The 11,691-nt window shown below is 42.2% G+C and overlaps 1 protein-coding gene across 1 annotated transcript in view; it reads right to left on the reverse strand.

Moving 5' to 3' along the window:
- Nucleotides 1-7,508, reverse strand: part of Rala (RAS like proto-oncogene A) — a 52,040-nt gene extending 44,532 nt beyond the window's left edge. The window contains exon 1 of the mRNA XM_055603973.1: nt 7,301-7,508. The gene's annotated coding sequence lies outside the window, so the exon portion shown is untranslated. The remainder of the gene's footprint in view (nt 1-7,300) is intronic.
- Between the last annotated feature and the right edge of the window lie 4,183 nt (nt 7,509-11,691).

Here is an 11,691-nt window from a genome sequence, read left to right on the forward strand (position 1 = left end):
ACTGAATTTTCTGAACTTAAAAAAAAAGAAAGAAAGAAAAGAAGAAGGGAACAGTTTTTTTTTTATTTATTTGGGACTAAGTAAACAACAAATAACAAAAGTAGCAAGTAATAATAAATAAGGTAAGGGGTGTAGAGATTATATAACTGCAGCACATAGACAGGGGACTCAGGGAGACCTCGGAGAGTAACTAGTAGGGCTGTGGGAAAGGTAGCAATTATTGATGCACTAAATGATCAGGGCTGGTGTCCCAGAAGCTAAAGTAGCAGAAGACAGAGATTTCCTTTCACAGACTGAGTATCTTAGGCAAAAATGGTGAGTGGAGCCAAGTGAGATGATACATGCCTGCAGTCCTAGCATAACGGAGGCAGGGTTCACAAATTCCGGGCCAGATGTTCTTGAAAAAAAAAAAAAGGGGGGAGGAGCGAAGAAAGAAAAAGAAAAGAAAAGGTAAAGGAGAGATTTCTCTGGCTAGAAGGCCTTGGAGAGAAAGCTAAAAAAGAAAAAGGACAAAAAGTCACAACAGACTGTATTAGGACAGCAACACGTGCCAAAGAGTGAGATCTGAGGTTCTCCAAAGCCCCACCCAAGTCAAAATTCCAGGCCAGTGAGGCAGTAAGATGCAGAGAAAAAGGGCTACACAGGTCACAGGAAAGCAGAGATGCACAGCAGGGTATGGACCAAGATGTCTGGCAAGATGCTATCCACCTAGAATATAAGAGATTATTAACACCCTGACAGCATTCCTAGGACAGTAAAGATAAACAGGCCAATGCAAGGACATCTAAGGACAAGCTCTGCAGCCCATGGTCCAAAAAATATCCTCCTACCATCGTCTGGGAGAGGAAAGATTTAAACGACAGTGGGATATGGACTGAACACTCACACATGGAACTATATAATCTTGAAATTATATGAACTGGCATACCTTAGTGGTAGAGCACCTGCCCAACATAAGCAAGGTCCTAGGTTCAATCCCCATCATCAAACAAAGTTATTCTGGTTAAGACAGTGATGTACACCTATAAACCCAGTATTTGTGAGGTGGTGGCAGGATCAGAAGTACAAGGTCATCCTTAACTACATAGCAATTCCAGGTCAACCTGAGCTACATGACATTCTACTTCAAAAACAAAACAAAACACTACAGGAAACATGTTTTCTATATGAATTACACAGCAGTGAAATAAACACACTCTTCAGGCCTTGGAAGACTGAGCACTGGTATATATTGTTATATGAGCAGAATATCTGTAGGATGCTGGACCAACACCCGATTTCACATCATTCCAGGCAAAGGTCTAGGCCTGCTTAACTAAACTGAAGAAAGGATAACCTCAAAGTCAGATGATCCTGTCTAGAACTAACCCATAGCTTTATACTCTAGGTTATCCCTGGATACACTCACCAGATTACACATCAGCTTTGCTATATGCCCTAGAGAACCAATGATGCAAGCCAGAGCCGCAGCAGGACAAAGTGAGCTTCCAACAGGAGGCTGGGAGAAGACAACAGTAAAATCTATAAGAACATCATAGAGAAGCTGGATGAAAACAGGATCAATTTGTGACCTGGGAAACCACCAAGCAGTCCTAACCTTGCTCACCATTGTAGCCTGCTGCTCCCCCTAGGAAGCCTAACCTTGACTGCCTCTCAACATACCTGTCTATAGGTAAGTGTCTCCGAAAGAGATAGCGGAGAACTGCAATCTTTGAAATGCATTATCTGTAAGTAAATTAATATCCAGGTATGATGTATGCATCTGTATAGCCACTTAATAGCCTTCTAGAGACCAGCTAAAGAAACTAGACAAGTTAAAACACGTGAACACAGAGAAGAAGAAGTTGTATTTACAGATGATGTGACAGTATCTGGAAAGCCTAAGAGAAAACAATGTAAGTTATCTTGGTAAGATAGCTTAGTAAGAATTTGGCAAAGTATCAGGAACATGAGAAGAAATCAACAGAATTTATCTGAAAATAATAATCAGTTTGAAAGGTATCTGAAAAAAAGAACAAAGATAAAATATGACTAAATTTAATAAGAAACATACAGAAGTTGTATTAAGAAAACAGGCAGTTTCTCAAAGACACAAAAATAAACAAGAAAATACAGACATTGCTTTGTTCTACATTAATGTTAAAATGTCTCAATACCATCAAGATGTCAACTGCTGCTAAGTAAACCCATAACTGTAATATAGTTCCAGTAAGAACAGGAACAGAGTTAGGCAAATTAATGCTAAAATTCACAATGAAACACACACACACACACACACACACACCCCAGAAGAGCAAAAGAAACACTGAAGAGAAGCTGTGCAATTGTGTGTGGGGAAGGTGGGGGGAAGTACCCAGTCAACAATGCATCAGATCTCAATGAGATATAAACTTCTATGACTAGAGTGTTGGTACTGCCACAGCACTGGTCAGAAAAGCCAACAGAGTAAAACACGCCCAACTCCTAACAGCATGTGTCAAAGAGAAAAATACTGGTTTTCATCCGTGGCAATGGATAACTACATCAATATTTGAAGGTGGTAAATTAGATTCATCTATCATACCATATACAAAAATATGTTCTACATGGAACTATACAGGAAATAAAGCTGTATAGTAAGAAAGTATGAATTTCTCTACAATCTAAGTGCATAGAAAAGCTTTCTATGGTTAGAGCTCCAGATGAAATAGGTTTAAAATGAATGTACTTAATTAAGCAAAAGAAAACTTTTCATGGTAAAAACAACACCAAAGGATGGCTAAATATTTTAATATATGCCAAAATTAAAAGCTAATGTTCTTTAAAAATTTTTGAAAAGATGAAGGAAAAAAATTGTACAGAAAGCCAGGCTAATAACAATAATAAAATGGTTCTTATGCATATTTAAAAAGTATTCAATTCACTTATAAAAGAGAAATACAAAGAAAACCCCAGCCAAGCATAGTGGCACACGCCTGGAGCTCAGTTCTCAGGAGAACACAAGACTTGAAATAAGCTGCTAAGAGCATTCTCCACAGTGTAGTAAGTACTGGAATAGAGGCCACGGAGGCAGAGTCTCCCCTCATCCCACAACCTAAGGGTGAGTCTCACTACTTAATCCAACTTACAATGGTCCTGCTAAAGCTAGGAATTACAGGGGTGCCCACCACGCCCAGGGCTACTCCTACTTAGCTCAGTCTTAAAGATTTTTTTTTCTTTCTTTCTTTTAAGATAGGAGTCTGGGGGATGGAGCTTGGGGGAAAGCTCAGCTAGGTCCAGACACAATTCTTGGAAAAAGTGTAACCTAACCAGAGTTTGAAGGACTAGCAGTTTACTAGACTTGGGAAAAGAGTGGAAGAAGTCCAGGAAGGGAGAATAGGATGATCTGAGTAAACAGCAGGATTCTCAGGTCGGAGCACAGCTGAAACTGTGCTCATGGAAATGAATGAGACCAGTGAGTGAGGTAGCTAAGTGGCCCTTCTGGAAGGTTCTATGCACCAGATAAGGCTAATGTTCAAAAGGAGCTGCAGAAGGATTTCAACCAGTGGGGAATGGTGGCTGTTTTGAATATGAGAAGATTACCAGGAGGCCAACCGTGGGCTAGCATGGGGTGTCAGTAATCAGAATAAACCCAGACAGGGTGCTGTATAGAAAGCACCGCGAGTCACTGAGCAGCCTCCACTGTCAATGGGTACTTCCACAGCTATCTGACTGGGTTAAAAATGATACAGAGATCTTGTGGCTTAGATGACCACCATCATAACCTTTGTGGAAATGGGATTTTGTCCACCTTCACATGGCATCTGACGTCAAACTCATAATCTTTGGTTTGACTGTCAATAATTATACTATGGAATATGGACATTTAGTTTCAAAACCAAATCAAACAACAGAATTGGAAGTCAGAGTTAAGGAAATTATGTATGTCAACTATTTTGTCTCTGAATCTAATATAGGTTACTGTGCAGGGCTTTCAGGAAAATAGCACAATATTTTATTTCTACATGACTTCTTGGTTCTGTTTCCCTTCAGCTTAGAGTTTTGGTTTCTTTGTTTTGCATTCAAGAATATTTATTTTAACCTGGTGGTGGTGGGCCACACCTTTAGTCCCAGCACTAGAAAGGCAGAGGCAGGCGATTTCTGAGTTTGTGGTCAGCCTGGTGGTATACAGAGTGAGTTCCAGGACACCAGGGCTACATAGAGAAATCCTGTCTCAATAACCTCCCACCCCCAACAAAAAAAAAAAAAAAAGAGGAAGAAGAAGAAAAAATATTTAATGGTTTATGTAGTTTCCTCTTGAGTTTGAGGAAATAAACCTTCACTTTCATGCATGATTAAATCAATGATGAAAATGCCCTTTAAAAATGTACTCACTCAGCTTTAAAAGCGAGCAAGGAATACTACTCATTGTGGGTTAGAGAAGGCGCTTCGTTCTTGAGAGGGATAGCCTCTCCCTTCCCTTCTTTTAAACAAAGGGATGGACATTCCTCCAGACAAAGCCCGTTAACAGATATTTTTTTAAGTACACACTTCCAGGGGAAGAGGCATTCAGACCCAAAAAGAGTTCTACAACTCATTCATTTTTTAAAAACATTTTCCTACTGTCCTATATTGATCCCACCTACACTAGTGGAAAAGGGAACAAGGAAACAAACATGCTGTTAAACAGGCTATGGCAGTCATCTCAAACAGGTGCTGCAGAAGTAAAAAGCCATCAAAGATCCCGTGCTAAGTTCCTAGTATTCTACCAGGACACCAGCAAGAACAATGTCTGACCACATTTCATCTTGGCACACAGCAGACTGTATGTAGAGTACAGTCACATTGTGTTTACAAGTACCCTGGAGATACAGATGCCAGGAGCTCTCACTTGAAGCCCTTGGCCAGGGTCACTGGTGACTCTGGGACATACTTCATGGCTAGGAATGTTAAGAATAGCATCGGTTTTCTGGAAGCTCAGCTCAGTCTGAATCACCTTTCCCTTGACTTTTAGGATTAGCTGCAATTTTCAGTGCTCTTGGAAATTGTTACTGTACTTTTAAATCCTGGCTCTACCGCATGCTAGCTTGTGAGTTGGGCCTCTGGCCAAATAACTTCACTTAGTGTTGAGGAAGCCCACCCATCTTGCAGAGGTAAGAAATAATACAAGCAGTAGTGGTTTCATTACAATCCTCTTAGTACAGTGCTTGATGGGCAATCAAAATACTACAGCTATTACTACCAAAATGGATGCCGAATTAGAGATGGGAAATCTAACTTCTACATAGTAATGTTACAAAACTAAAGGCTTTTCTCCTCTCAATCTAAGAACTATAATATTTTATGAAACAATGGGAATGTCTCCTACCCCTTCAAGATGTTAACTATGTTCCCTAAGTTAACATCCACAGCTTCTTGTTCCAGTATTTGCAAACTGATTGTCCTTGTAACTCATTTATGAAACAACACAAGAACCTATTAATGTGGTGGACCCACATATAAGAAGTGATATTGTTATACTTATTTGTGCTCTGTAGAAACGGTGCTTAGAAAGCCAGAGCAAGACCACCATATACTAGAGGAGGAAGACATCAGTAGCTTGACACCCCTACACTGAGAATAATGCAACCACCCATAGGCCAAAATATTCCCTTAAAAATGGTAAGCACATTCTTTCCTATAATTAGCCTCCCCAAACCCTAGGAGGAAAGTACTGTAATGAAATACTACTTCAAAATAAATGTTACACACAACTACACACTCAGCAGAGAGAGAAGCATGTGGATCTCAGAACAGAAACATCAAAGTGCCAAGGTCACATCGGGATGTGGGAAGACTATGTATCCATGGCAAAAAAAAAAAAAAAAAAAGCCACTCTGAGCACTCCTGCTCTTCACCTTGTTTCCAAGCAGCATCTACCCTTAACGTCCTCTTTTGATTGAGACTCCAAGCAGAAATCTCTTCCTTATAACTCTGGATATACTTTAAAAGTAATCACGTAACAATGAAATATAAATTATTATATCGTCTAGTCAAAATCTCTAAATATTTTAACCCTTCCCAGGACAGAGTTGTGAAAAGCAAATTCTTCCTGAGTTGCGCTTTGATCTTCTGGAGAACATGAAGACAAAGCAAAACTTTTTATGCTCCAACAATCTCAAAGGAACAAAATTGTTTGGGGCCTTGCTAGAGATTGAATCTAGTACCCTTTGCTTGATAGGGCACTACAGTCATTGAGCTACACTCCCAGCCAAAATTAATTGCTCTGGAAAGTGACTATGAGATCAACTACACATCCATTCATTCAGTGAAGAATTCCAAGCAATTTACATGGAAACAGAGCGGAAAATGAAATGGCTCCTATTCTAAAAAAAAAAAAAAAAAAAGCTATAGAAACATATTAAGGGTCACAAGAGTAATTTACAAGAATATTGTATCAATAGATACAAACAGCATAAATCAGTAAGATACTCTTTAGACATTTTAACAAGCATAAGCCAAAAGAAATGCCTTCACGATGTTAGTAATAAATTTGTTACCCAATTTGGGGGACATGATTAAAGCTGTAATTTATTTACAGGAAAAGAATGTACAGAAATAAAGGCTCTCCCTGCACACATACCCAAACTGCAAATTGGGTGCTTTCCAGCTTGACAGGTAGGGCGTGGCACTAGAGTTCTCACAGTAGCTCAAAGACACTTGGATGAACTCTCACAAGTCTGGACATTCTGGTTTCCAAGCAAAGGCTAGTTAATTCCTTAATTTCCCCCGAAGTCCCCCAGCAACACAGCCACCTGAGCGCCACCACGCCCGCCCACTCAAACACGCATATACCCAACTAACGCACACACATCTTATCTTTCTACTCCCGGACATCTTTCAGGAACCGAGCGCGGAAGATACCTCCATCACACAATACCCTTCCCTTCCTCTTCTAGAGGCTAAACCTGTACGAGAGGAGCCCGTGAGCATTCAGCGGAGAGTCTAAAGACTTCGGTCTAAAAAAGCCATTCCTTTAACTGGCACCGAAGACTAGCGGAGCAGCTCGGAAAGCAGCTGCTCTGTGCCGGCAAGGAGTGGATTGAAAGCGAGGGAGGACAGGGGCGGAGTACGGCGCAGGGACTGCGGCTGCAGCGGCCCCAGGTCGCGGGCACCGCCCGGGCGCGGCCCTGGGAGCCACCGGCGCGAAGCAGGTGACCTTCTGGAGAGGCCGCCCGCTGTCGGGGCGCAGTCGGGTTTCAGCCCCGGCGGCTGGCGGGACGTGCAATCTCGGCGGCCGCGGGCCTGGCCCGTCGGACACACCCCCGCCGCGGCCCGGCCTCCCCGGCCGGCGGGTGCTCACCTGCACCGCGAGCCGCTCGCCCCGCGGGCTCTTGGGCCTCGGCTGCGCCGATCGGACCGCGCTCGGCGCTGCGCTCGGAGTTCCGCGCGGGGCGCGGCAGGAGGAGTCGGGAGAGCGGCGGCGGCGGCGGCCTGGGCGGCGGCGGCGGAGGAGGAGGACTCCGGCGCTCCGCTCTGGGGAGACCCACCCTCCTCCCGGCCGCTCTGCAGCAGCCGCCGCAGATCACTTCCGGGGCGCGGGGGAGCTGGGCGGAGCGCCAGCCCGCACTTCCTGTCCGTGGGGCCGACTAGGCCACGGCGGCGGCGAACAAAGGCTGTCCCTTCGCGGGCGAGGCGCGGGGTGGTTAGCCTCCCGGAGGCCCTACGGGAGCCGACCCTCTGCGTCCGCGAGGCGCAGTCACCCACCAGGGCCCGGCCGGGGTATCCGAGCCGCGGCGTCTTCGTCTCCCCAGTACACGGAGTGTCTCCTGGGGGAAATTAGGGGAGGGGGAGGCCGCCATTTTGCTCCTGGGGGCTGCTAGCTTCTCTGGCAGGCGTCTTCCTGACTGTAGCCTGCCGGGTGGCTTGTCGCAGATCAAGTCTTGGGAGGTGGTTTGGTCTCCTGTCCTCGTTGGAGGGTCCTGGTGGTTAACCTGGATTGGAGAAGTGGCTTCTGCGGATGGGCTTCGGGTTCCTTTTGGAGAAGTCTCCTTTCGACACTAGATGTGGCACTGACATAAGGCGGTGGCTCCGTGATACACTGATTTAATGTCTTAAATTGGTACTTTAACTGAACCGGTTGTTTTCTTTAAATCTTCCCACAAGTTCGAAATAGTTTGCCTAGCGTCGGTTATCTGCCGTACATTCTTCCTGGACTTTAAAATACTCGTTTCCCTTGAACCCCACATTGAGAACCAACGGCTTGGTTGGCAAAACCACTTACAGGCATGAATGCCCACTCAGTCAAGTGGGCAGTCAAGAAAACAAACAACTGCGTCTAGACGTGTGTATGAAGGGAAGACTTGATGACATTACTAGGTTAGAGCTTTAAACTTAGCACCTTTTTCCGGTACAAAACGAAGATAGTAAATCCCGATCCAAACAAAGGGAATCCCCACAGAATAAGTACCAGTCGTTTGTGGAGAAGAATTAAGTAGCACTTTATATCTTAACGTTAAACCTGGGCTGCTGAGAGAGATGAGGCTGCAGAAGGAGATAGGAGTCAAGTCATGAGCTGTCTTTTGTGCTGTGTCTTGTAAATTCCGGGAGTTAAATGGCTAGACAGATTAAACTTTAAGCTGTTTGTAAATGGAGGACAGATTAATGGGAATGGGGTCTTGAGCAGAAGAGTAAGCAGAGAGTAGATGGTGAACCATTGCAGAAGTAGAGAAAGAAGGCTCTTCATGGCAGTGCCCATGCAAAAGAAATGATTTCCTAAATGAGGAAGCTGTACAAGCTGAGCCGTTTTTGCTGGGCAGCTGGTGGGTAAGAGAATGGAAGTGAATGCTTTGCCTCTGGAGAGATGCAGGATAAAGGTGTATTTTCTGTGTGTGTATGTGTGTGGTTTTTGATGTCTTTATACTGTCATATCCCAGGCTGGCCTCCAATTGGTCATGTAACTGAGGAGAGGGACCTTGAACTTCAGACCCTCCTAACTCTAACTCCCAAGTGCTGGCAATACATACCTGCACCATCAGTTTGAAATGAGTGGTTTTATCTAATGGCAGTTGCTGTGTTGTGGATTCAACGGGGCTGGAAGAGCTGAGGTTAGAAATACGACAGATTTACATTACCACATTCAAGCAGATACAGTCTCACTTCATTGAGCACAATTTCAAAACTTTTTCTCCTGTCTGCCTTTACTTGAAAAAAATATTAAATACCATATTAATACATCTCACTATAGATATTCTAATATTTTCCTAATACCCAATAATCTAATGACTATAAAGGTCAGGCATACCAGAAACAGAAGTCAATGTTAACTCCTATATAGTCTCACAAAATCAGGTGAAATATTACCTATGTTGGTATTTGTAAAATAATAGTTGATTCGAACTTACACTAGTCACAGATCAAGGGTTGAGGACAGAGGACTTCAAAAAAGCTTCTGAATGGAAAACTAGATCGAGCTATAGAAACACCATCAAAGACTACCTCAGGTTGATCAGACTGTCTCAGCCAGTGCTTAGCTGTTCACAGCTCTGTTAACCTAGCGTGATGACAGAAATTAAACAGTTCATTTTGAACAGGAGCTTCAGAAAGCTGTAAGAAACAAACCCCTTTATATAATAGCTGCAGTAGCCAGCCAAAACGAAATTATTAGTTTTTATTCTATTATAAGCCAGTAGAATAGTGTTTTTGATATAGTGATAAACCCATTTACCTTAGTTCTTAGATTACTTAAGTGCACTTTCTCAATTTTCTTAGAATAGAGTACATTTAGGTGTTTTAAACTACTTATAGCTGCATGTAGTGGCTCAAGCCTGTGATCCCAGCATTTAGGAACCTGAGACAGAAAGATTATGGTAAATTTGAGATCAGCTTAGGCTACATAGCCCTGTCTCAAACAAACAAACAAACAAACAAACAAAAAACCTGTATGAACTAAGAATGAGATCAATTAACTGGAGTCTTTTTTGCCATTGCTCTTCCCCTGCCACCCTCAGTGTTAGAATCTTGAGCCCAGTGTCCTTCAACCCAGACTAAGCTCGTAACCTTCTGCATAGCCAAAGATGACCTTGAAGCACTGATTTTCCTGCCTCCACTTCCCAAGTGCTGGGGTCACAGTCACTTGTCACTCCACCTGCCTTGAGCACTTTCTGTTGTTCAGCCTATCACCCTAGCAAAGTTTTGTAACCTCTCTGTGCTTTAGTCTCTCTGCCTCAAAAGAAAGGCAATATCTTTTCAATTAGTCTGCCTCTTGGAGACACTGGAACAAAAATAACAGTATTATAAACTCTAGTCAAGAATTTAAATGAGCAGAGCAATGGTGGCGCCATTAATCCCAGTAGAGGCAGGTGGATTTCTTAGTTCAAGGCTAGCCTTGTCTAAGAGAGTTCAGATGGCCAAGGCTCCATGGAGAAATCCTGTCTTGAAAAATAAATCAAAAAACCCCCAACAACAAAAAGAATTAAATGAAAGGGCATCATAAGTATGTATTACTAATTGAATTAATATTGACTAGAACTGAGGAGTATCACATCAGTAATGTCAAGTAGAACGCAAAAGCATTCATTACTAAATTTGCTCTGTGGGCCAATCAAAGAATATAAAAGATCTTTTTGAACAGGCTTACCTTTTCTCTTGAATTACGAATTTTGTTACTTGTGAGTCAAATCTTATACATTAGCATTTTAGTATAATAAAAACTGGAAAGTTTTAGTAGACAGTTGCTTTGTTCATGCCTATTTGTAGGTTATAAATGCTTTAGAGAATATAAAGTAAGTGTGATTTTTGTGAGGCATGGGAATTAATGACTAGCTAATGTAGTCACCTGAGATTCTGTGTTTAAAATATTACTCATTTTCCATGGAATAATAGGAATGTACGTTGACCTGCATGCTTACCTGAAACTTAATGTGAGCATTCTTGTGAACCTGACATTGGTATCACTGATTAGTCAAATGTATAGTGACAAGTGCAGTGCTGTGACATTTGCCCCACTTGGTAGGTTTTAGATTTATAGCATCAGAGTTTCCTCAGGGAAAGATGCATGTATTATAAACATTTCAACATATTTTTGGCTAAATAATGCATATCTACGTACATGTTTATTATATACCAAATTATAAAAGTAGATGAGGAGGATACACTAACTATTCACCTTGAAACAACACTTAAAAAAACAAAAAAAAACAAGCCTAAGATGTATTAGGGACTAAATAGAAAAGTGGTTAAAATGGTTGGTTAATAGTTTGTCATCAATAGTGAAAAATATCAGAGTTCATGTTTAAGAAGTGTTATAGTTATGAATATTTTAAGACACAGTAAAAATTAACTTTATGTTTTATTTTGTCCGACAACACCTTATGGGATATTTTTGGTTGTTCTAAGAATTTGGCCCAAAAGCTTTAACAGAATGCCTAAGTGCTCAAATCTTTATAATTTTCAAATAATAGATCAGAATTACCCTGAGTTATGCTTGGTTTTAATGTCAGCTTGCCACAGATTAGAGTCACCTGAGCAGGGAGTGGAAAGACCCGCCCAGGTTGTGGGTGGCATTTTCTGGTGGCAGTCCAGATAAAAAGTATGGCAGAAAAAAAAATCATCTTGCATTTTGCTAGCTTGGCCTTCCCTCTTGCTGAGTTAATTTGCCCTGTTGCAGCTGCTGCTGATTCCTTCTCAGATACCAGAATAAGCATTTCCAAACTTTCATCATTGACTAAGGGCCAGGGTTTCTCCAGTTACCTT

This window comes from Psammomys obesus, unplaced genomic scaffold (assembly GCF_907164565.1).
Source record: "Psammomys obesus unplaced genomic scaffold, mPsaObe1.curated_primary_1811, whole genome shotgun sequence".
Classification (NCBI taxonomy): domain Eukaryota; kingdom Metazoa; phylum Chordata; class Mammalia; order Rodentia; family Muridae; genus Psammomys; species Psammomys obesus.